Raw genomic sequence first — 26,717 nt, 5'->3', positions numbered from 1 at the left:
AATAACCGATTTTTTAATGGTAAGAAAATAAGGAAAGTAAAATATACCAGCAGTTAATTCATGATTCTGCTATACTCAAATCCCAATGGCTTAACATAACACACAACCTTTTCTGCCTCAGGTCGTGCGTCCCACTGGGTCAGCAGGAGAGCCCCCAGCATAGTGGTTGGGTAGGCAGCAGACTGGGACACTGAAGCAAAATTTCATGTCCATGGACACTGCTCTGATTCCAATGAGTTCCTCTGATTACCTGGCAGTAGAGCGCTTATGGCCCACTATTTCCTAAGCTTCCATCTGAAAGTGATAAATCGCACCCACTCACATCTGCCAAAGCATGTCATAAATCCACATTTAACTTCAAAGAGACAGAGGCCTACAATCCTACTGTACACTCAGAAGAGGGAAGGGATTTGTGAATGCCTTTAATGGTGATGAAAGTAGCATTAATGTACTGCTTCTATAGTAAATAGAAGGATCTATTAATCTACTTATTATGCTGTCACATTTAATTACTCCGATGTACCAAATTAATAATGCGTGCTGGGCCTGTTTGTGGATAGAACACTGTGCAACCCTTCATGAAAGATGAGGCTGATTGATAGATGATAGATCGATATGAATGGGGTATTGCTTTTTTTGCTTTTCCTGATTGGATGTACTTGAATGTATCTCTTTCACGAATGTATCATAATTGTACTTCTATTTGTACAATTTATTATTGGCAGTAGTTTTTTGCCTATAAAATGATCCGCTCAAACATATTAAGCATTTACTATCCTGTCTCCTGAGTGCAATCTACAGGATGAAATTCACTGTCTTGTAATATGGCTCAACTGAGACTTATTTTACTACTTTCCAGACAAAGAATGGGATGACACTCATAATAATCCAAATAAAATCTGCTTAGTTATGGCACTATTAGCTCATTAGTCTGTGGAACTTCTCACTGAGTCTGTCACATAAACACCTGACCTCCCAAACTAACATTCTTGTTCAATGATGTGGTAATTATAATAAAAAGTAGCCATGAGGTAGTTTATAAATATTCATCTCATTTACTTCTTTTAACAAGGCACTAAAGACATTATCATTAGTCATGAGTGGAAACCAAATATGAACACAGCTTTTAACTGTTATGTTGTCTGATTCCTTTTCTGTTTGATTAGGGATTGATTATTCCACATGTACTCAAATCAAATCCTTATGATTAGATTCTGACCCAAGATCAAAAAACATTTTTATATTACCCCCTCTTGAAAAAAAAAAAGACTTTCCAGGTGATTAAAAACTTCAAGGTTTATGACTGAGGGACAAAAACTCACTGGTAAATGTAGTGCTTTTACTTAGCAAACATGTCATTTATCTTTTTAACAAGTGTAAATGTGTGTGTGTATGTATTTTAATTTTCAGGTCTAATGGTTTAGCATACAATCATGCTAGGAACTTTATACCCAGCAAACAATTATTTTTCTGAAAAAAAAAAGGGGGCCACAAAAATATAACCATAGATGATGCAGGAGAAATAAAATCACTGCTCTTTTTTTTTTCCTTAAAGGGAGTGAATACAGATTTAAAGTATAATAGAATGCAAGTTGAGAGTAGACATATCCTAGTTCAACCTCTGTATTAGTCAACTTTTCATGATTATAAGAATAACTCAAGACAAGCTAGTTAAAGGAAAGAGTTTTATTTTTTCTTATGTTTTTGGAAGGTCACAGTTGGAGAACAGACAGGCCCATTGGTTAAGTTGTCTGATGAAGCTAGAGGATAGTAGTGATGGTGTGTGTGCAGAGGAATGATCCCATGGCAAGGCAGAGAGTGACAGGCTCTACTCAGTCTTATGTAACAAACCTTCTCAAGAGAACCTACATTATGAGGGCATGTTTCAGTGACATACAGTCCTCTACTTGGCTCACCTCCTGAACACCATTACTGGGTCAGGTTCCCACATTCACAGCACCACCAACCCATAACCCTGTTCAACATTAGTTTGGGAGCTAAATCATGTTCAAACTAGAGCACTCTTCTGTATCAGAGTAGGAGAAACAACTTCAGTGTAAGCATCGTATTTTGCTTGAAAATTTGCCTTCCCCAAAGTTTCATATTTGCCTTGTGGAAGAATAGTGCAATCAGTTTTTCAACCAGCAATGAAGAGCCCCAGTGAGTAATAGTGGGTTACTTAGATATATATGAAACTTGAATCAATAAACTTTAAATAAATGTTTCTTTATCTAACAGGGTTGAGAAACCTTTTTTTTTTTTTTTTTGCGAAGAGTTATTTGGATATTTGTAAAATATTTCATGAGCCATACAACTTAAAAATTGTGTGTGTGTGTATTTAAAAATTAGCTTGTTATAGATTTATTGAATTTTGATTTCTGCCTGGACAGGGCCAGACCCAAGGATTTCAAAGGGCTTATACGATCCATGGGCCAGACATTCCCCACCCTTGAAAGACAACTACTACTAGTCTTTAGAATTCTACCACATCACTGCCTGTCCTCAGTTTTGTTATGACTTCAAAAGAAGAATAATTTTATCTTTTGTGAATTATAAATATGTACTTTTGCCCAGTACATTAGGAGAACTGAGCAACCAAGGAAAGTCTTTTATCCTCCTAGACATGATTATGATGAGTTACAAAATGCTCAAATCACCTGCTGCTAAACAAAATTATGGACTCGCAACGAGTTTTCTGACTCATGTGCATCAAAATCTTGAAAGGATATTCATAGACAGCAGGCACGAAACCTGGAAAAAATGGGGCAACTATTTCTCTCTTTTCTTTTACACTGTTTGATTCTGCTTCAGGCAAATGAGATACATAGGCCATGCATGTGCCCAGAATGAGAAACATTGGTTTATAAGGAGCAATGTATTTGAATAAACTGTTCCTATTTACCACAAAAACACAATCTTGGGAAGTTTCTTTATCATTTGGTACTCACTGAATCTCTGCCTTGGATTCCTGTACTAGCAAAAAAAAAAAAAAAAAAAAAAAAAAAGACAGGCGTTGAAATCAATATTTCTGAAACCAAATCAGACCTCTAGCCAGTTGTAGACTCTTTGAGCACAAATGTCTGAACCATAATTTTTACGTAAGTAAGATAAGGGGGAATAGACAGTACCTACCTCTGCAAACCTCCCTGAGAACTAACAGAGATATGTGTAAAGAATATAGAAATTGGTCAATCAATGAAAGGTCAATATGATCCTTATTTAACGTTCTTGTCACGTGAAGCTGTGGCACATTCTAAAGTGAAGAAAAATGAAGCTTTCTTATTAAGACATTTCTAAAAAAAAATGAGATGGAGAAGCATGTAATTGAAAAAGAATTGTCTCACTCAAGTGAAAGAGTGAGCTCTTGTTGTCTACTATGTGGTTCACAATTTCTTTGCAGAAGGGGACACCTTCTAGCTTCTGGTGCCAGAATCACCCACTTAAGTCAGCAAATAGAGGCAGAAAAATCCTCCTCTCATGATTGCTGAGCCTGCCAATAATTTCTTAAGCAGAAGCTCCATACTGCAACATTTAAAGTGAAGCTATGGGATGCTGAATCGTAGATCACTTCCTTTCCATATGGATCAACTTTGAGGATGTCAGTCGCATACGTAGTTTAGCTTAACATGTTGCAGTCCTTATATTTCCTTATAAACTGCCTTTTCATATTAACTTCCTTCTTTCTAATTTTATCCCTTTGTTTTCTTTTTCTTACCTAATGGCTCTGGCTAAAAATTCTAGACTATATTGAATAGCAATGGTGAGAGTGGGCATCCCTGTCTGGTTCCAGATCTTTGTGAAAATGCTTCCAAATTTTCCCCATTCAGTAACATGCTGGCTGTGGGTTTGTCGTAAATTGCCATGATTGTGTTGAGGAATGTTCCTTATATATCCAATTTTCTTAGAGTTTTATCATCAAAGAATATTGTATTTTGTCAAAGGCTTTTTCTGCATCTATTGAGATAATCCTGCGGTTTTTATTCTTCAGTTTGTTAATGTGATGTACATTTAGTGGGCTCTCCCTTTGATCACACATTCTAAGACAGAGTATATATTAGGGTGCACTTTTGGTCATTTGAATGTTATTGCTCATTAAATTATTATTTATTTATTTACTCATATATATGAACAAATGTATGTATATATATGCAATTTAAGGTAAACATTAAGCATTACTTCATTAGAATTTTGTGATTTAGTGTGGTGTAAGTAAATAATATTTGATCAATAAAACTGTAAGAATAATAAATTGAAAAAAGAAATATTTCAAACTAAATGAAAACTAATGCTTAGGGTGGGTTATCTAGCAAGAAAATTATCTCAGACAGTTGGTCTTACAATAAAAACATTTAAATCATGGGCAGGTGTTGTGGTGTCTCAGATGAAGCTACCACTTGGGAGTTCTACATCCTATATCAGGAAATTGGTTCTAGTTGTGACTACTCCACTTCTGATCTAACATCCTGCTAATGCATTTGGGGAGGTATTAGATGATGGATAAGGTGCTTGGATCCCTACTAATCCACATGGAAGACCTGGATGGAGCTCTGTGCTCCTGGCTTCAGTCTGACTCAGCTCTGGCATTTGGGGCATTTAGAGAATGAAACAATGGATGCAAGATTCTCTCTCTCTCCCTCTCTCTCTTTCTCTCTCTCTCTCTCTCTGTATATGTGTTACTCTGCCTTTCAAGTAGCTAATATAAATAAAAATTACATACTATAAAAAAGAAAGATTTAATGGAAACAAAAAGTATTTCAAAAATTATAGAAGAACAAATATCTAGTATTCAGTAAATGTCTTGCAAATTGTAATTCCTTTGAGTACAGAGTAACTAAGAGAGACATTATTATCCTTTTATAGAGTAGAGCAAAAGGCTCGTGTATTTTTGAATATTACACAGTTGCCACCATAAGTAATCCATATTAGAGTAGAAATATTCACATTCCAAAGTTAATGGTTCTCATCTGTTTTTCTGTTTTCTTCCTACACCTTGGGTTCCTACTCCTATTCGTTCAAGCAACATTTTTGAACTAAAATTTATCGAGGTACAATTGGCATAAATAATGTCCATTTAAATTGTACAAGAAAGGGTGGGGATTTGATCTAGCAGCTAGGACAGTGCATCCCACATCAGCGTATCTGAATTCCTTTCCCAGCTCTGGTTCCTGAGTCCAGCTTCCCACTAACACAGACCTGTGAAGGAGTGGTAACAGCTCAGGTAGTTGGGTTCCTGCCTACAAGGAAGACCAGATTAAGTTTCTAGTTCCTAGTTTCAGCAAGCCCAATGCCAGCTGTGTGGTCATATAGGGAGTGAACCAGCAGATGGAAACATAGTCTCTCTCTCTCTCTCTCTCTCTCTCTCTCTCTGAATAATGTCTCAAATAATGTTAAAACATTAATCGCACAATTATTTAAGTTTTGACAGATGTACATGCTCATGAATACCTTTGCAATTAAAATACAGACTTACCTAACCCCTCAAATATTTTTACATTAGTGTGAATTTTCTAAAAATGGAATCACATAGAATACATTCTATTACTATGACTAACTACTTGCATTTCCATGTTGTTATAAGTATGTCATATGCTTGATCATTTTTGCTACCAATTAGCATTCCATCATATGTATATACTGCATGCTGTTTATTCAATAGACTTTCAGAAATTTGGATTGTTTCTTGTTTGGTTATTTTGAATACTGCTGCTAATAACATTCATGTAAAAAGCTAAGTTTAGACATATGTTTTCTTATTTATTTCTTTTTTTGGAATAAATATCTAGAAGTGGAATAGATTTTTCTTAATATAATATATGTTTGGGGCTGGCATTGTGGTACAGTGGGTAAAGCTACTGCCTGCAAACCAAGCATTTCATAAGGGCACTGGTTTGAGTCCAGGTTGGTCCACTTCTGATTCACATTCTTCTAATGGCCTGGGAAAAGCCGTGGAAGGTGGTCCAAGTGCTTGGGCCCCTACGCCTACACGGGAGACTTGTATGAGGCTCCTGACTCCTGGCTCCTGGCTTCAGACTGCTTTAACATTGGCTGTTGTGGCCATTAGGGGAGCAAACCAACAGATCGAAAACCTTTCTCTCTATCTCTCCCTCTCTTGCTGTAACTGCCTTTCAAATAAGTAAAGATATTATTAAAAAGTAATATACACCAAACTTTTAGGGAAATTTCCCACATTTTTGAAAGCAATTTCAACATTTCACGGTACACCACACTCCAGCAGTGCATGGGTGTTCTTCTTCTTGTCCATTCAGACAAGCCCTTGATAATTTCAGTTTTTTGAATGACTAGTCACTCTGTAATTGTAGACAAGTATTTCACTGAGGTTTAAGTTAGCTTGTATTTACTTCTTAACTGATTAATATCATCAAGAATATTTTCATTTGCTTATTCATCATTCATGTATCTTCTTTGTGAAATAACAATCAACAACTTCATTTACTTTTCTAAAGTTGAATTGTGCGAATTCTTTATATACTATGAGTATACATAATTTGTTAGATATTATATTGTGAATATTTGCCACCAGAGTGTCTTTTAATAATATCTACTTTTTTCTTGTATCTTTTACAAAAGAAAAGTATTTTAATTTTGGAACACCAGGTATGACTTTTTATCATGAATATGTTGCAATCACATGTAGGAGACTTGTCTAATGCAATGTCCTACTCTAGAAGTCTAATCAATTTTGCCTAACATTTATATATCTGATGCATTTGGTGTGTTATGAGACAAAATGGACTTCTACCTCTTCCTCCTTCATTTTGCACACAGATATCTGGTTGTTTCTGAGCTATTTGTTTAAAACATTTTCCTTTTGCTATAGGAATATCCTGGCACCTTTGTGAAAATTCTAATGACCATAAAGTATGTGTCACTTTGTTTTGGATTTTGTATTCATTATTAATGACATATTATCTGAAGTATTATAACTTTATTATAAATCATGAAATTCATATAGATAAATCCTTCAAATCTACTTTTAAAAATTACTCTATTACCTTTTCAATTTAATAAAGAAAATCATGTTAGAATATGTATCTAGGGGGAAATTGAAATCTTAAAAATGTTGAATTTCTTGAGGTACACACCTTTACAGTGATATTATATTTTCTAAAAAAATTATTTTGAAGTTATTAAAGTAGGGAAATTTTCTATTCCTGCACATCGTCTGGTGAATTATTACTAAGAAATTTATGTTTTAGGATGCCTTTGTAATTGAAATTTTCAAAACACATTTTTTGCTGCTTTGAGGTTTCATACATCTTCCAGTGTAACCAACTGTGGCCTGCATTAGGATAAAGCTAAACAAATGAAGAAATTGGTCTTTCCCAATTTTGACAATCTTCTAGAATTAGTCAACTTTTGCTCACTGTATGGAGCGCTCACTTTTTTTTTTCTTGTTAAAGTCTTCTATGTGGGAAAAAAATGGTCTCTTGGTAGCTTATACCACCATGTCTATAGCATAACTTTTGTGATGATAGTATTTTTATTATTAGCAAGTGGAAAGGACTTAAATACTGTCTGAAAAAGATGAATGTTTAATTTAATATCCTGAAATGAAATTCAAGACATTATTCTCTTTAAAATAGGAAGCAAAATTTTTCATGGCTGAATGTCAAAATGAAGATATATTAAATATATTTATGTATAAAAATTATTTAGGAGATTCTACTTCTTCCTATAATATATGATATGAAAGAGCATTTTTCCCCTAACAACAAAGACTGGGCCATGTTATCGTAATTGCATCAAGCGAACTGAGTTAATGGGGTAACCAAATAGCCTGAAATGTGAAAATCTTCAAAAAATTTTTGGGAAGAATGGAATTAAAAGATGTTGTTGAATATAAGAATGGGAATAAGAAAGGGAGGAGATGTACAGTTCGGCACATGCTCACTTGGATTTACCCCTAATGATAGAACTAGAAATGTGCCAGGGGATTCAAATTCAATCCCATCAAGGTGGCATGTACCAATGCCATCTCACTAGTCCCAGTGATCAGTTTCAGTTCATGATGATCATAATGATAGGATTAAGTGTCAAAAAGATCACACAAACGAGACTAGTGTCTGCTAATATTAACTGATAGGATAAAAAAGGAGAGAATCATCCAACATGGGAAGCGGGATACATAGCAGACTCATAGAATGGCAGATGTCCTAAACAGCACTCTGGCCTCAGAATTAGCCCTTAAGGCATTCAGATCTGACAAAAAAAAGCCCATGAGAGAATTTCAGGCATGGAAAGCCAAGACACTGTGGCAAAAAAAAAAAAAAAAAATGACCTAAATGAAAGATCTCCGTGAGTGAGACCCCAGCAGAAAGAACAGGCCATTGAAGAAGGAGGTACCTTTCTCTGAAGGGAGGAGAGAACTTCCATTTTGACTATGGCCTTGTCTAAATAAGACTGGAGTTGGTGGGAAAAGCCACTATAATTGAAAAGTTGTACTTTGGAAATTTATATTTATTAAATAAAAGTTTAAAAAAAAAGATGTGTTGACCTCTCTCTCTCTCTCTCTCTCTCTCTCTGCCTCTCCTCTCTCTGTGTAACTCTGACTTTCAAATAAATTAATAAATCTTTAAGCAAAAAAGATGAGAAGAATAGTTGATTTTCATGAAAAAGCTGGATGTTCACTTTTAGATTTTTCTCATAATATATTTTTCCATGATTTTTTTTTGCAAAGCCCCCCTACACCAAGGCAATGATAGGTGTCTCTAAAGAAAGGTGAAAAAAGAAACTCTGATTCACTGTGGGTCATAGAAAGAGAACCCATTGTGTGAGCTGCTAAGGATAATTCAGCTAAGGTAGTCAACACATCACCATACCTGAGTGTGGGCTATCATGGAAATATGGAACCTCTGGGAACTATACTCATACCCTACCCACCCCCAGTGTCCACCCATATGAGGATCAGGGTAGGAAGTTGGTGCAGCCTCCTGAAGTAGTTCCCACTAGTGAAGAATACAGCTGCCACTGCAGAAAACACACATTCACAACTGGACCCTCTCCTGGACTCAGCAGGGAAACAAATGCTTCAAACTGCTTGGGAAGCATCAGCTAACCTTGTTATTCTTTCACACAAGAGTACAGGAGAGTTCACTGTAGCCTTGGGAATGCTAAAAGAAGAAATTCTCTACAGTCAAAAGCAGAAAATCATCTTCAGCTTGAAATTTTAAAGTCTCCTGTCCTTGGGAATAAGGCAAGAACTGTTGTGCTGCCTGAGCTCATCAGATATGGGGGACAGAGTTGGGGCAGCTTTAGGAAGGAAGGAAGGAAGCCTCACTCCAGAATCCTAGGCATTCAGGGCAAGCCTAGGACCCAGGCTGGACCTGACTTTCTGCCCCTAACAACAGGCTGGTGAGCATAACTCTCACAAGGGCCAAGTTGGGATTATCAAAAATATAAAATGGCACAGTCTTATTTATGGCATGATCTACACCCTGACACCATCCTAGGCTCTAGCCCCTGCAGCCATTGCTGGAAGCCAAGTGGCCACATGGCCCAACCACTGGTGTCAAGCTCCACCCCCATCCTAATGGGATTCACTGCTCCTACTTCTCTGCCCATCCACCACGCAAAGTTTTAAACAGACCTGTTCCTGAACATGTCTCTCTCTCTTTTTCTCTCTTTCTATCTGTCTCCTGACCTCTGTCTCTCTCTCTTATGCTCTCCTTCTCCCTCTTTTCCTTATTCATGCCTTTCCTCCGGCTGTTGGGTTTCCCCCAATAAACTCTTTCCCTTAAAAAAATATCAAAAATGGTACAAATCAATATTGTCTGTCACCAGAGAGGATACAATGAAAATATGACACCACATTGCCTACACTCATAATACTAATTTAATTGTGAAAAAAAAGCTTTAATATAAGTACATAACTATTTTACAAAATAACTAGTTCCAAGAAGTCTCAGGAATTAGTGTAAAAAACAAGGAACATGATGGACTGCAGCATAATATGCAGTAACTACCATGCCTGAATGAATTCAAATTCAATTAATGACGTTTGGTGGCTGAAATTAATTCTCAAATAGAAAACACAATTCCAATAGCCAATATTTATCTTGAACTGACTGCTCTGGGAAATGCAGCATGGAGGTTCAGAGGACTTGGAAAGCAGCTCTTGGGTCCTGTTTGTTAGCTATGAGACTTTGCCATTGAACTTCTCGGAGTCTCAGGTTCTTCACCTATATAATAGAAATAATAATAATAATGTCTATCTTAGAAGAAGGTTATAGACTTCAAAGGTACAAGGAAACCACATTAATCAGACATAACACATACTTCACACACACACTTCAAAATAGAAAAGCAATAACAATAGAAAACTACCCCAAAAGCATAACAACGGCAACCCCTGCTTTATCCATATACAAGTGAGGAAACTGGTGTACAGAAATGGTGGGAAATATTCCAGGATCACCCTGCTACTTAGGATACTGCTTGGACCTAAAGAATTTAGGACCAAGTCTTAATTACTACTCTCGCTTAACTTTTCTTATGTATTTAAAGGTACTAGATAATAACTGCTGTAACACAAAATTTGTAAAAATGGGTGGGGGTTTGGTTCAGCAGTCTTTTGAGATTCTTGCTTCCCACTATTGAAACTTGGGTTTGAGTCTCTACTCTGCTTCTAATCCAGTTTCCTGCTTTTGTGCTTCCTGGGAGGCAGCAGATGTTGGCTCAAGTTACTAGGGTCCCTTCCTGCCATGTAGGAGACATGGATGGAATTCATGGCTGCTGAATTTGGCCTGGCTCAGCTCCATCTCATGAAAACATTTGTACTTTGCTTTCAATAAGCTCTAGTCTTGTGGAAGAATAAGGTTTATACATGAGAAAAACGACTTAGGCTCAATACAGCTATGATATTACTCTCATAGGAATTAGAGGGGATAAATTTGAAGATAAAGAATATATTCTTTACATATTCGTGATATTACATATTATATATTATATTATTGTATATTATATACCTACAGCATTTGATCCATCTTTTGAATCATTTTTATACAAAAGGAGTAGTTATAGGAGATAATTATAATTATGTAATTTATATAGTTTAATTCACTAGTTGTTGACAAAATGCTTCATTTGGGGTATCCTTCTATGTATAGCATCATAATGGTGTGAACATGCTATGAAAGCCAGGGGCTACTAGAAGGTAAAATGAAATATGGTGTTGTGATGTCCATTGAGGATATCTGGGTACTACCTATGATGCAGTGTCCATATTTTGTAAAGTTAAGTTGACTAAAAATAAAGAATGTATTATTTATTCACCTTAAATGTCCAATTCAAGCTATATATTCTTCCTTTGATTTCAAAATGCTGCTTCATTGTTGAAATTCTGGGAGCTTGTCCAGTCCAAGATAGCTTCACAAGTTGATACTTGTTGGAAGGAATTTAATTTGTTTTATTATTATGAAAGCAAAACATGTTTATCATAGAAAAATGAACTGTAGTTAATTGAATTGACTGCAATTAAAAATAAAATCCTTGCAACATCATAGATCTTGTCAAAACCTAAACAACTAACAGAAAGGGATTATCTGAACATTAATAAGCTTATTTGGGAATAACATTGCAATGAGAATACATGTGCCTTGTTAAACTATGTACATATTCAAAGAGGTTGTGACAAGGGGAAGTTTAAAGGCAAAATGAGAATTACATAAATTATCATGAAACAATAATCATTGCTATAGGGATTGATAACAAGGGTGCCCTTCCAAAATTAAATAGGCAATTGTTGGATAGACAACTTTGTAAAAGGATTTTTTGTGCAAAGCTGTAGTAGCCACTTTGTGAGGTTGTGGTTGTAGTATAGTCTTTCATGACAATTCTTGCCATCTGATGTATGTGCATGAGAGTTCTTCCTTTGTAATCTCTTAGCTTTACTTATTATTTGTTGTAGTTATGATTCTCTTTTGGTGTGGTCTTTCTGTTTTGTTTTTTTTTTTCCTTAAATGCATGTATACACATATTTCATGAAATTTTCTTGCATCCTACATGATGTTCTACAAACTATTTTCCCTTATATAAAATCATGTATCTGATTTAATATTCATCTTTCATCATTTTAGCTTGCCAGTCCTGTTGAGGTTAAGAAGAAAATCAATAGGAAGCCTTATATATACCAAGGTTATCCAATGATAATTTCCAGATCCTAGAAATGCACTGGGATTTAGTACAAATGTTTGCTTCTTTGTCTCATTGACCTGCAAACAGTCGATGATGTGTTTTTCAAGTTTCTGGAATAGCACACACTGAATGAGCTGAGCACAGTTTAGTTTCCTCTTGAACCTTTTCCTTCTTTTGGAAAAACAGATGCCTGAAATTAACCTCTCTGGATACTTCTGACTGTACGCTTTTATTTTCTTAGCAGTGTCTGCTAAACTATTGAAAGCTACTTGACTTATCTTTATTCATTGCAGATAAGTCCGTTAGCCTCCATCATTCACTAATGAAATCAGGTCACTACTGAGCCCAAATTATGAAGGTATTATTTAGCAAATTGAGAGGACTTGGATATAATCCTTTAATAGAGCTAACCCGGACCTATTAAAGTAAGAAAAGAAGCATTGTGAAAAATGATCTTTCTCTTAGCAGGACTGAAATGTTTTGATATATACTTCTTCCTAACTTCTGTGGTTTATATAATTCATCCCCCTTTATTTCCAGGGAGTTTCAGAGTGTTCCATCCATATCTCTTTTGTTCAAAAAGAGAACTCTTCCTGCTTTTGTTAAAAAAATGATTATTCACTGAAGACACAAAAATGTAGGATGTGTTTGCACTTTCCTCCAAATTAGATTGGGACAGGTATTGTGGTACAGCATGTTAAACTGTCTGAATGTTGGTGTGGTACTGGCTACTCCACTTCCAATCTAACTTCCTGTTAATGTATTCTGGAGGCAGCACATGGCTCAAGTGCTTGGGTCCCTACCAAACATATAGAATATCTAATTGAGTAATGAGTTCCTGGCTTTGTTTTGTTTCAACCCATGCTGTTTTGGGCATTTGGAGAGTGAACCAGCTGATGGAAGATCTCTCACTCCTTTTCTCTCTGTCACTCTGATTTCAAGTAAATAAATAAATCTTTAAAAAAATAGTCTTCTAGACAGTAGTTGTTCAGTAAATAGGTATTAAACAAACCAAATACTCAATGAATTACTAGAAAATCAGAAGGTCTTTTCCTTCTTTAACTCACTCCTGGAATACAGTCTCACATACTCCTTTTAATACTTCATTAGAAAATACAGTTTTCTGATTTCAACATACGGAATCCAGGATGGATGTTGTGACACACAGGGTAAGTCAAACCACTTGCGCTACTGGCATCCCGTATTGCTAACTCAAGGCCCCTCTGTTCTGCTTTCTATTCAGCTCCCTGCTAATGTGCCTGGGAAAGTAGTTGAAGATGAACTTGGTACTTGGGCCCCTGCTACCCATGTGGGAGAGCTGCATGGATTTCCTGGTTTCAGGCTTCATCCTGTCCAAGTGCTGCCCATTGAGGCCATATCAGGAGTAAACCAGCAGGTGGAAGGTCCCTTTCTCTCTATCTTTCCCAATCTTTCTGTCACTCTGCTGTTCAAATAAATTAAATAAATCTTTACAAAAACGTAGAATCCTATATGCATAGAATTATTAACTTGAGGGAAATTGAGATCCAATTAATAAATAAGCAATGGAAAGATTCCCACAGCCATAGGGATCATGAGCAGTATATACAGGATATCCAGTTTCATAGCAGCAGGGCTAGAATCTGGGGAATTTATTGGTGGTTTTCTGTGTATCTATTTGGTCTTATTTTATAAAGTAAATTTGAATCTCATTAAGTCAAGAACATTTCTAATTTTTTCTATTCTCATCGTTACTGTGCACAAAATAGCAATGTGTTTCATAAAGATCTCTTTCTTGACTGATTACTTTTAAAATAGTACCTCTGTTATTGACATATTTAACAATAGAAAACCATTTGAAAAATGGAATAGGATATTTGAAGAAATAATAGAAACAATTATTTTCTTTCTCAAATGAAATTCTTCTTCCTGTAAGCTTCCCATCTCAGAAAGTATCATCATCACCATCTACCCCTCTGCTCAAGGTATCAACCTTGGTGTGACATTTGAGAGGAATTAGCAGGATGATTCTCTGGTGCAGGTAATAATCCACTTCCTTGGTGATGGTTATATTGGTGTGTTCACTGTGATAAATCAAAAAATTCTGATATCATGGCCCATAGCCCGTATTCAGGTTTATTTGACCCACGGGAGACACCATTATATGTTAAGGATGCTGCTCTGTGTTCTCACAGTCACATCATTCTTCAGTACCTGGGAAGCAAGAAGGGCAGTTAGGATGAGTCCATAGTTCATGAACTTTACTTTGTGAACCAACTTTGACACAAAAATGAGATCTTGTCTAACTTATTTTGTCTTCCTCAACTTGCACTTGTGGTTACATAACAAGTAGCTGAGAAATGTCTAAGCTTCTGTATTTGCACCTCAAAATGCTGGTGATGGAAGAATCAGTGGTGCTTTTATTCTACAGAACAGTGTAAAATGTGAGAAAAATACAAATTCTAATACTATATTCAGCATTTGTTTAGTGTTCTGGAAAAGTAGTCCATCTGAATATGTTAGTTGTATGTGTTACCTGAAATATAACAGCTCCAGACACATTACATTCTGTAGACTCACAAGCAACTTGCAAAACTGTCTAACTGATGTCAGTCTTACTGAAAATGGAGAGATGCGATTTCACTTCATTCTTAAAAATAATTCCAAAAAACCTAGAGATCATACACTTTCAGCTCATTTTTACAAATATTTCCCATTACTTGCATCATTATATTTATATTGCCAATTTGCAAAATTAGTTTCACTCAATCTGCACATTCGTTTCACCCAATACAATTCTCTTCTTCCAAATTGTTTTTAAAATTTTTATCACTTTGTAATGGACCTATAGTTGGGAAAGCTGATTATGATGAAAAATTACTATTAGAGAACAAATAACCTTTAAAATACAATTTTGTATCTGCCTTTCTGTCTATAGGTAGCGACATGTATCCATAGATAGATAGAGTCTAATATATGTATTGATTTGTCAGTATGGACCACATGCAGAGGTAGCTAGGCATAGAGTAACATTATAGGTAGGGGTCAGCATGTCATCTGTAATATAATTACTTTTCCTCAGACCTAGACTGTATTCATTCACTTAACTGTTGTCTATAACTGGTTTAAAGCACACATAACAACTAGGGAGTTGAGTGGTTTCCACAAAGATCTTATGACTCACATAGCAAAATTATTTAAAAAAAAAACACAGTTTGCCAATTCATGATCCTGAGCAGTGATTCTCAAAGCATGGCCCCCAAGCCAGCAGCATCACTATAAGATGAAAATTTGTTAGAAATGCAAATTGTTATGCTTTGACTAAGACCTACTAAACTGGTATCCCTGAGAGGGGATCCAACAGTTTGTTTCAGCAAGCCCCCAAGTGTACTCTTTTATTCAGCAACATTTGAAAATCTCTGTGCCACAGAAAACAACATGTTTAAGAAAATGGAAAGGGAGCAAAGTCAGCATGAGATCTGGTTCCATGACTCCGATAAACCACACATAGCTAATATAAATTACATTTTCTGGGTCAAGAATTATTAATAGATGTGAAATTATATTGCAATTTAGCAGTGATATATTTCAAAAAATGTCCATATTTCACACTTTCAGCACTCTTAACCTAGTCCCAGTAACCACTGTATCTGGCCTGGGCCACTATCAAAGCCATGTAGTTGGTGTTTTCTCTTCAAAGTTTTCTCTAGAAAATAGTTCAGTGGCTCTATTGAGCTGTAAGTTAGACCTACTCAAAATTCTTCAAAGACAGCTAATAATAACTATAATTAAAAAAATCCAAATAGCTTTTTCCTGTTCAAGATAAGGCTTTGAACTTGTTTTCACTGTAATGAGAATGCCTTCTTAAAGATGGCTTTACTATGCTATCTCAATTCCAGTCTTCTTATATACTGAACTCTTATCATTACTTTTCTATGTAAAAGTTTTTCCTGACTTCCCTATCTAAAATAGCTATGACCTTTTGCAATGGTTAAGATGCCACTTGAAATTCCCATAACTATTATTGGAATACTTGGACTCAAGTCCCAGCTCCATGTCTGATTTTAGATTTCCTACAATGCAGATCCTGGGGTACAGCAGGTGATGGCTCAAGTTCTGGGTCCCTACTACCCACATTGGGGAACCAGACTGAATTCCAGGCTCTTGTCATTGGCCTGGCACAGTCCTGGGTTTGCAGTTATTTGAGGGAGTAAGCCAAATGATGGAGGATCTCTCTCTCTCTCTCTCTCTCTCTCTCTCTGTGTGTGTGTGTGTATGTGTGTCTGACTTTCAAATAAATAAAAAAACTACCACTTAAAATGGTTGACACAATGCATTCATCTCAAGAGATTAAAAACATCTAAAGGTGAAGACTTTCTACAGTTTTCAGTGTCTTGTGTGATCATATTTATGTATAAACAAAATTAATAACATGATAAAATAAAGAAGACATGTTGTGGGCTGCCACTTTCCCCACTTCCGCGGGGGAGTGGCACACCGCCGGCCGGCTCTCTCTCGGGGGCTGCACAGGTGTTCCTTCAGATAGATGTTCCTGGTGCATGTTGTCTCTCTCCTCCTTTATAGTCCTCTTCCACCAATCCCAACTCTGCTACCCACACACCGAGTACGCTGCTCTCCTCCAATCAGGAGCAGGTCCTGCTGTTTATTGGTTGAACTGGAGGCAGCTGTGTAGAAGCTGTTTCCTCCTCTCCCAGACCCATATTGTGGGAGAGCAGATGCATAGAATAAGTCTTAATTCGAGTAACAGTCTAGTCCGAGTTGCTCCCCACAGTGGGCTAAGAGATTACTTAAATTAAAATAGGAGAAAGAGACCAAATTGAGCTGCTAGTACGTACTCTGCTTCTATCTGTGCGTGTTACAGTGCATACATGCATTCAAAACAGCCCAATGATTTAAAAATGAAACAATCCATGTTCAGTTATTTTAGGTCTGCCATTGTAGATTTCCAACAGGAAGATACAGTTTCTTCCATATCATTTGGTTATAACCTGTCAAAACACATTTTCATCTTCTTGATCTTTCTCTGTTTCAACAACTCTCTCCACTCTCAACTCACGTGACCAGTGTCATTTATAAGCACACATCGCTCACCATTATCAACTACTTGAAATAATCTGAAGTATGAGAAAGATATCTAATAAAAAATGTTAGCATGATAATAGCCTTTAAGGGTCTCAAGTTTGAAGGAATGCTGTAATTTTAATGCTTTCCTATATTTATAAATTTGCATTAAATCTGGTAACAAAATAAAATGGGTTTTACTTAGGTTTATGCTTTTCTTTTCTGGTGTTCTGAAAATAGCAAAGTTTTACTCTAAGTTTATGCTTCTATTGTAAAAATTTTCTTGATTTATTTATTTATTTTAAAGTCAGAGTTACACACACAGAGAAGGAGAGGCAGAGAGAGAGAGAGAGAGAGGTCTTCCATTTGCTGGTTCACTCCCTAATTGGCCTCAATGGCTGGAGCTGTGCTGATCTGAAGCCGGGAGTCAGGAGCTTCTTCTGGGTCTCCCACGTGGATGCAGGGGCCCAAGGACTTGGGTCATCCTCTACTGCTTGCCCAGACCATAGCAGAGAGCAAGATCAGAAATGGAGGAGCTGGGACTTGAACCGATGCCCATATGGGATACTGGCACTGCTGGCAGTGGTTTTACCCACTACGCCACAATGCTGGCCCCATGTATAATTTTTTAAACTTATTTTAAAAATAAAATATTTATTAGAGAGGCAAAAAGAAAAAGAGACACAAAGGAAGGAAGGAAGGAAGGAAGGAAGGAAGGAAGGAAGGAAGGAAGGAAGGAAGGAGAGAGAAAGAGAGAGAAAGAGAGAGAAAGAGAGAAAAAGAGAGAAAGAGAGAGAAAGAGAGAGAGAAAGAGAGAGAGAGAGAAAGAGAGAAAGAAAGAAATTCGCATCTACTGGTTCACTTTCCAGTTGTTCATAATGGCCAAAGCTAGGACTTAGGAATTCAATCCAGTTCTCCCATGTGGATGGCAAGAGAACCCAAATACCTGAACCATTTACCGCTTATCCCCAAGGTCTTCATTTTTAGAAAACTGAAGTCAGAAGTTAAAGCTGGGAATCAAACCAGGTACTCTAAAATGGGACAAGAATATCGCAACTGACATCTTAACCACAAGTCCAAATACTTGAGCATTTTGTGTACTGCCTTTGTGAGCTCCAGAACTGATCTGATGAGGAAGATGATTTTTCATAAAAACAGGCTCTAGGCCAGCGCCGCGGCTCACTAGGCTAATCCTCCGCCTAGCGGTGCCGGCACACCGGGTTCTAGTCCCGGTCGGGGCGCCGGATTCTGTCCCGGTTGCCCCTCTTCCAGGCCAGCTCTCTGCTGTGGCCAGGGAGTGCAGTGGAGGATGGCCCAGGTGCTTGGGCCCTGCACCCCATGGGAGACCAGGAAAAGCACCTGGCTCCTGGCTCCTGCCATTGGATCAGCGTGGTGTGCCGGCCGCAGCGCGCCGGCCGCGGCGGCCATTGAAGGGTGAACCAACCGCAAAAGGAAGACCTTTCTCTCTGTCTCTCTTTCTCACTGTCCACTCTGCCTGTCAAAAAATAAATAAATAAATAAATAAATAAATATATAAAATAATAATGTCTCATTAAAAAAAAAAAAACAGGCTCTTATTTAGTCCAGTGAAAGTATGCATGTTCAAATAGCAAAACTTGTTAACAGATCTGGAAACAGTAGTCAGGAATTTCTATTTCTTGTCTCTTGTATGTTCTATTTAGTTCTATGCATCCTCTTATGATTAATTTTTTATTATAATATTCTCATGTGTATTATTAGTAAGCAAAAATTTTAGAAGCCAACATGTAAATATTACAATGAAATTAGCAATAAAGAAGTAGTGCCTAATAACATTCATGGATATTAGAAAATTTTAAAAAGCCTTGATACCATGATAAATATTTATCCCACCAGTATCATCATCAGGATCTTTTAACCAGTAGTGATATAGCAACTCAAAAAAAAATTCATTTTTAACTCATCCCCAAAATTTTCCTAAGCAGAAAAAATTATATTGATATCATAAGGAATATTTAGTGATCATTCCATTTATTTTGCTTAGTTCTTTACCTATATTATCTTCTGTAAACCTTACAGCAAGTATATAAGTAAGAGTAGCTCTATCATTGAAGAAATGTTCCAGTGTCACTAGAGAGGTAAAATAACTTGTTTAAAACTTCAGACCGGTGCTGTGACTCAGCAGGTTAACACCCTGGCCTGAAGCACTGGCATCCCATATGGGCGCTAGTTCTAGTCCTGGTTGCTCCTCTTCCAGTCCAGCTCTCTGCTATGGCCTGGGATAGCAGTAGAAGATGGCCCAAGTCCTTGGGCCCCTGCACCCGCATGGGAGACCCGGAAGATGCCCCTGGCTCCTGGCTTTGGATTGGCGCAGTTCCGGCCATTATGGCCAACTTGGGGGTGAACCATCGGATCTCTCTCTCTCTCTGCCTCTCCTCTCTCTGTGTAACTCTGACTTTCAAATAAATAAATAAATCTTTAAAAAAAAAAAAACTTCAAACTTACTAAACATGCTCTATGTTTCTTGTCTGTAGCTATTAAGTGTTATAATCTCCCCTATAGTCTTAGTCTTGATGCGTTAAAAACAAAAATACATAAAAACAAACAAAGCTTAGCTTACCTGTTCACTGAATTTTATATTTTCCCTTGTTTTTGGAGTTACTTGTATCATAAGTTCTGAAAATATCAGTGTTTCATGTTTCATGTAAGAATATCTCCAACTGGGGGACAAATGATTGCAAGATTTCACAGATGAATGGGATATTTAAACTGAAACTACACGGATGTAATAAAGATCACTGTCATTGTAATTCATAGCTATGAAAGAAGACAAAGAAACTTGTATGTCTCAGTTTAGCTCAAACACATTTTATTCTTTAAACCAATACTAACATGATTGTCTTCCTGGTGTGTAGCATTAACAATCAAATGTCATTGGAGGTTCTTAAGACCCTCATAACATTGCAGGAAAGAGACAGGCAACATAATGAATCTCTAAGAATATTTTGAGTCTAGCCATTTGTAAAGACAGGGAAGACTGGAAGAGAAGGAAGGGAAGGAGGGGAGAAGAAGGAGGGAGGGAGGGAGGAAGGAAGGAAGGAGGAAAGGAGGGAAGGAGGGAGGAGGGAAGAAAAGAACAAAGAAAGGAAAGAGGGAAAGGGAGGAAAGGAGAGAGCTAGAGAGCACCAAACTCTCTCACAGGTCAGGATACTAAATTGCCATTAACAAAACCATTAGGAAGACTGTGGGTTCACACTGGTGAATGTTCTTATTCTGTGAGTTGCCAGTACGGACAAATAATTGAGTCAATGTTATTATCATTCTTTCCCTGTTCCTGCAGACACTGGTGGATGGGTAACAACAACTGCTCTCTCAGCTTCTCTTTTAGCCAACAGCCAATATTTGCTGCAAGATGAAGTATGGTAGGAATCTGAACAGCTTGAGTGTGATGGCCAGCCAGGCTGTGTGTGAAGCCACTGCGGGAGGATAAATGATGGGAGCAACAATCTCACCAACAACACAGCAGTGCCAACCTGCTCATCACAAACTGTACCACAACAGATGCAGGGGTAATTACATTTGGGGCGGGGAGTTCAGGCAAACACTTTCACGTTGGCTGTTAATTCCTAAAAGAAGTGTGTGGAAGGAGTTCTGCCTGGCAGCCCATGCTTGTGAGGGGATTTTATTTATCAAGATTCAGCTGCTGAATTGCGTGTGGTGCTGAGATTATGGATCCTGATGGATTCTTTGCTCAGTCACTTGCTTATTTCCCTATAGTGACCACTCCAGGTTGAGTTCTTTGAAACTGATGAAGAATTTTACCCACTGAAGTAGCTTCTTGATAAAAAAGTAAAACCATCTATGAATCTCACTATAAGGAAACATGTATTACTTTTGGGACCACAGACATTGCCACTGGTTATTCTAGAAAGTTTGATACTAAATAAGATTAGTAAGACTGTCCTAGGATGCAGGTGATGGGGACTGATTTGAGGCAATGAGATAACTCACCAATGAATGGATCCATTCTACTTCTCCAGTGGTCTCTGAACTGTTTTATGCTGCTGCTTCAATTGATTCCTTATTAAATAAATTCTCACTGACAGATTTTGACAACACAAAGTCACACTCCAGAGCACTTAGTTACAGAAGCCCTACCAGGTAATTTCCTATTGTTCTCTACTCAGTAAGCGTTGCAGACAAACAACATTCTCCAAGTTATCGTGTTGAATCTGTACAGGCAGAAGGTCAGCATTGCATGATAGTCCATTTGAATTCCCACTGCTTTTGTAGAATGATATTGACAATCATCCTTGGTCAGATAATTTACTACCTAAAAACCAAGCACCAACTAACCAAAAATTGGCCTAAGATCTGAAGGCCACTAAATCGTACATGGAAATCTCACTAATTTTGAACCACAGTCTCAATGAGACAAATATTTGCAAGTGCTGCTGTACAGCTCAGAAATTCCTAGAACCCTCCACTTCCAAGCATGCTGAGCTTCCCTTCCTCTCCTTCTTTTTCTTCTTTCCTCCAAGTCATTAATGTGCAGATTCATGCACACGCACACAAGCCTACAACTGATATTTAAAAATAAAGAATTACCCACCTTGACCTTAAATTTTATTATCAAGAAGTTAAAAATCATTCCTATCTATATCCAGTGAGAAATACCTATATGGATTAATGAAATAATATGTAAGCATCTAAGACCAATATGAAAATGGATCAATTCATTGAAATCATTTGGCGATATTCAGGATTAGTTCTAATAAAACAATACTCTTCATTCATTTGATTATTGTTAGTATGTGAATCATTTAAATGAAGAATAACTGGGGTTCAGTGCACATATAGATGGGAGTTGCATTCAATGAATTGGTAAATGTTTATTGAATACAACTCTTCACAGTCCTTTATCTAGACTGATCTATGATCCTGGTTAAAAGAAAAGACTCTGGGCGGGCACCCTGGTGCATTAGCTTGATCCTCTGCCTGGGGTGCCAGCATTCCATATGGGTGCTGGTTCTAATCCCAACTGCTCTTCTTCCAATCCAGCTCTCTGCTGTGGCCTGAGAAAACGGTAGAAGATGGCCCAAGTCCTTGGGCCCCTGCACCCACACGGGAGCCCCGGAAGAAGATCCTGGCTCCTGGCTTCGGATTGGTGCAGTTCCAGTCATTGCAGCCATTTGGGGAGTGAACGAAGTGAAGAAAGACCTTTCTCTCTGTCTCTCCCTCTCTCTATCTGTGACTCTAACTCTCAGATAAAATAAATAAAAATCTTTTTAAAAAAAGACTCAAAGCACACACAGTAACACACACAGTAAATAATGGTGCAAAGTAGATGTGACCAATTTTATATTAATGGATATATTTGTAAGAAAGTTTTGTGGTAAGCATTTAGTCTAATAGTTAAGACACTGATTCTGATATTGATAGCTAATATTTGGCATGTCTGGGTTCCAGTTCTGGCTATAAGTCCTTATACTAGCCTCCTGCTATTGTAAATCCTCAGATGAATCAAGTATTGGCTCAAGTGGACAGATCCTTTCCACCCACATGGGAGACCCAGACTGAGCTCTAGTTTCCCTGGCTGTGGATTGGCCCATCCCTAACTGTTGTGGACATTTTGTGTGCTAATCAGCAGATGGGAAATCCATCTCTCTCCATCTGCACCTCCTTCCCTCTCCCTCTCTCTGCTTTCAGAAATATAATTAATTAACTAATTAGGTATACTCTTCAAAGTTTATTTGCTTAAAAGTACATAGGAATTTCCCCTATAAGGGAAACCATTTAGGAAATGGAAGTCAGTAAACAGGACATGGGAATTTGGGAAGTGTTTCTGACAACAGAGATGGGAAAATTGGAGGAGTCCAAAATAACCCAGAGTTTATGACTACTACATTTATACAAAATAAAAGTGCAGTAGAGGCTCTACGAAACCATTTAAATTTGATTACAAGAAGGAAGGAACGTAGTAGGGTTAGTAGATTTGTATTTGCATTTGTATTCCATGGGGAATTTCACAGGGTAAAGCTATGAAAAGAGTTTTAGTAACATAATCCCATTGAATGGGGAATCACATGATTTGTGCGAAATCAGAAATATGGTATCTCAAAAAGGTTGTGGAAAAATAAAATTAAACTATCTTTATTTGAGTGAAAAAATTATTTGAAATCTATGCACAATTTTTTCATAATGCTCATTTCCCGTGAACTTTTTGAAGACTTCTTCTATTAACTGAAAACAGGGTTTGGCAAATGGCATTACTAGAAGAATCATACCAATCAGAACATAGAGGCCTGTGCAGATAACTACTGGAAGCCTTTAATTGGAAATACTCTCCAAAAACAATACTTCATGTCAAATAAGCTTCATAATTTTAGCCAACCTTTTGAAAATCAACATTGGACAAAGTACGTCAATAGTTTTCTGTTGGATTTCAGACAAGGAGACAGGTACTGAGAGTACACAAAATTCTATAGTGGCAAAGGAAGAGAGAAATTCAAGGAGAGAAAAATAAATCAAGCAAAAGCCTAACACTTCATGAAGAGACCAGTAAAGTGATAACCAGGTCAAAGGAACATTTTAGATGCAGGCTCTTTCTTCTTGGAAAAATTAGACCCAGTTCAAGACAGAAATAAGTGCCTGTCTACAATATGAAATAATCCAGAGGTTTAGTTAATAAATATACTCCAACAGAGGCAATGTAGAAAGAAAATCACACTTTAAATCATAGTGGAAAGAATATACATTTGAAACTTTAGATGATTAATTTTACGAGTGAAATTTTATTGAAATCCTACAATGATCTGTGTTCCTACTAGTTTGCTGAGAACTTAAATTGGATGTGGCTTGTGTGCAATGTTCATGTCAATAATTTTTCCAACAATAAAGTTGCATTAGGCACCTAGCATCTTGTGTAATTGTCAGTGTATTTGTTTTTGCATCGCTGTAAGAAGATACTTGAGGCTGAGTAGTGTATAAAGAACAAGCAGTTGATTTTGGCTCACATCCTTGGCCAAGGTTGATTGCTTGCATCTGATGATGGACTTTTTGCAGGCAGCGTCTCACAGCAGTGTAGAAATCAGAACGCAAAAGACAGAGAGTGCCGTGTGTGTCTTCTGATCTTTCTCTCTCTTCATAAAGCCAGGAAGATCAATTATGAGGAAACTACCCTGATAAGCTTATTTAATCCTAATGACTTCCAAATGCTCCACCTTTTAAAATGATAATTAGATTAAGTTTCAACCCTCTTAATATCTCACATTTAGGACTACATTTTAAAATTAGACTTAGACGCCAATGTTGAAGCATAGTGGATTAAACTGCTGTCTGTGACACCGACATCCCATATAGGTGCCAATTCCAGTTCTGCCTGCTCTGCTTCTGATCCAGCTTCCTGCTAGTGGCTTGGGAAGGCAGCAGAGAATTGACCAGGTCCTTGAGCATTACCATATGCTTATTAATAAATCCCCAATATTAATAAACCCAAGTGGGTTATTGCCTAATATTTAGAGAATTCTAAATACCAGCATGAGTGAATGAGGCAGCATAGTACATTTTAAGCTTTTATTTAGTGTGAATGATGCATAGGAGAGCGGGGGCTTTATCTAAGAGAAAGGGGTAAATCTGGGTTCATACCAAGTACCAGGAACCAGCCACATGGAAGAGCATCCAAGCCAGGAGGCATAGGTCAGGTTGGCCCGAAGACCACTCACCCTGAAGGCGCAAGGGAACAGCCAGCCCCCTACTGGCAAGAGCCAGGGCAAAGAAAAAAGGAGGAAAGGGCCAGACACATTTTGTCCAAGGCTTTTAACCCACTTTCAAAGGGGAGTGGTTAATTAACCTGATTTGCTGGTGGGTGTTCAGGTGTAGCCAGGTAGGGGCATGAGGTCACACATGGGCATGGTGAAGGAGCGGTCTTCCAGCTCACAAACCTAATCAATTTTAACCTGTATGCCTGTCTACTTCACCACTCTGGCCATTGTCACTATTTGGGGGAACGAACCAACAGATAGAAGGTTTGTCTCTCTCTCTCTCTCTCTTTTTCTCCCCTCTGACCCCTCTCTGTAGCTCTGATTTTCAGGTAAATAAATACATCTTTTTTGAAAAAATAAATTTAAATTTTAATGCATGAACCTTTGGAAATATATTTAGGCCACATCCAAACCACAGAAGTCAGTGAATCTCTCTCTCTCTCTCTCTCTCTGATACAATGTAACCAATCACTTAATAAACCCCTTATGGAGTACTTTTTTGTTTATAATGCATCCTTGACAAGATCCACTCAATTCACTTGGGTTTTTATGAGAGTCAAACTTCTAGAACACACTCAGGCCAATGGAGTCACAGCCTGATTCTGACGATCAGGACTTCCAGGAGATTTTGTTTGAGAAGTGTTGCTTCATGGGCCACAATGTGGCCAGATCTCAATTCCTTCTACTTTCCTCCTTCGACATTAATAGTAGATGTATATATGTTGCTTCATATATATCTGGAGCAATGATACATAAGTATAATGGACATAATCAGCACGTTTATTACGTCGAGTGAATGTGCTATTTTTTCCACAATGATTTCATGGCTTTTTTAGACTGAGATAGTGTCCCGTTTTGATAAAGTGTGGTGGTTTTCAACTTGGAATGTTGAAATGTTGAATGTTGAATGTTTTGTGCTCCATGAACATTTGGCAGTGTTGGTACACATTTTTCATTGTGATCATAAAGAAAGGTGCTACTGGTATCTGGTGGACAGAGTCCAGTGATGCTTATAAATACTGTATACTAAGCAGGACTCTGCCCACACACAGTAAATATTATCTGGCCTCAAATCTCAATAGTGATGAGATTGAGAAACTCTGGTATAGTCTATGCTGTTGAGTATAGAACTAGACATGCTTTTGATGCTAAATATATTATCAATTTTAGTGTAAACATTCTATATTATGAAAGGATCCAGACGACATCCTATAATATTCTTTGGATGCAAATTTGGTTCTATTGGCTCATGAATGAAAGAGGAGCTTGGAGTTATTGATCTTAAACTGGGAATATATAATTTAAGCCTATCCTCCACATATTTTTCACTTAGTCCTAAGTAGAAACCTGTCTGCCTCAAATGAGGCAACTAAAATGTTTAAGAAGATTATGGTTTCACACAATAGTGTCACACCATGTATTTGTAAACATATGTCATTATGCAGTTGCAGAGACATTTTCTATCCTGGAGGTATATATAGATCTTTGCTGATATTAATGAGCTACATTAAAAAATTTCACAATGGGTATTTTTAAAACAATTTTTAAAATATTTGCTTATTTATTTGAAAGTCATAGTTACAGAGAGACAGAGAGAGAGAGAGAGGGATACAGAGGGATTGAGAGAGAGAGAGAGAGAGATCTTCATCTGCTGATTCATTCCCTAGATGGCCACAATGACCAGGACTGGGCCAAGACAAAGCCAGAAGTCAAGAGCTTCATCTGGGTCTCCCATGTGAGTTCAGGCTGCTCTAACCCTTG

Source organism: Oryctolagus cuniculus, chromosome 20 (assembly GCF_051225735.1).
Source record: "Oryctolagus cuniculus isolate XC-2025 breed Fujian yellow rabbit chromosome 20, ASM5122573v1, whole genome shotgun sequence".
In the NCBI taxonomy this organism is placed as follows: domain Eukaryota; kingdom Metazoa; phylum Chordata; class Mammalia; order Lagomorpha; family Leporidae; genus Oryctolagus; species Oryctolagus cuniculus.
The sequence above is the reverse complement of the archived record's forward strand: the minus strand, read 5'-3'. Positions refer to the sequence as shown.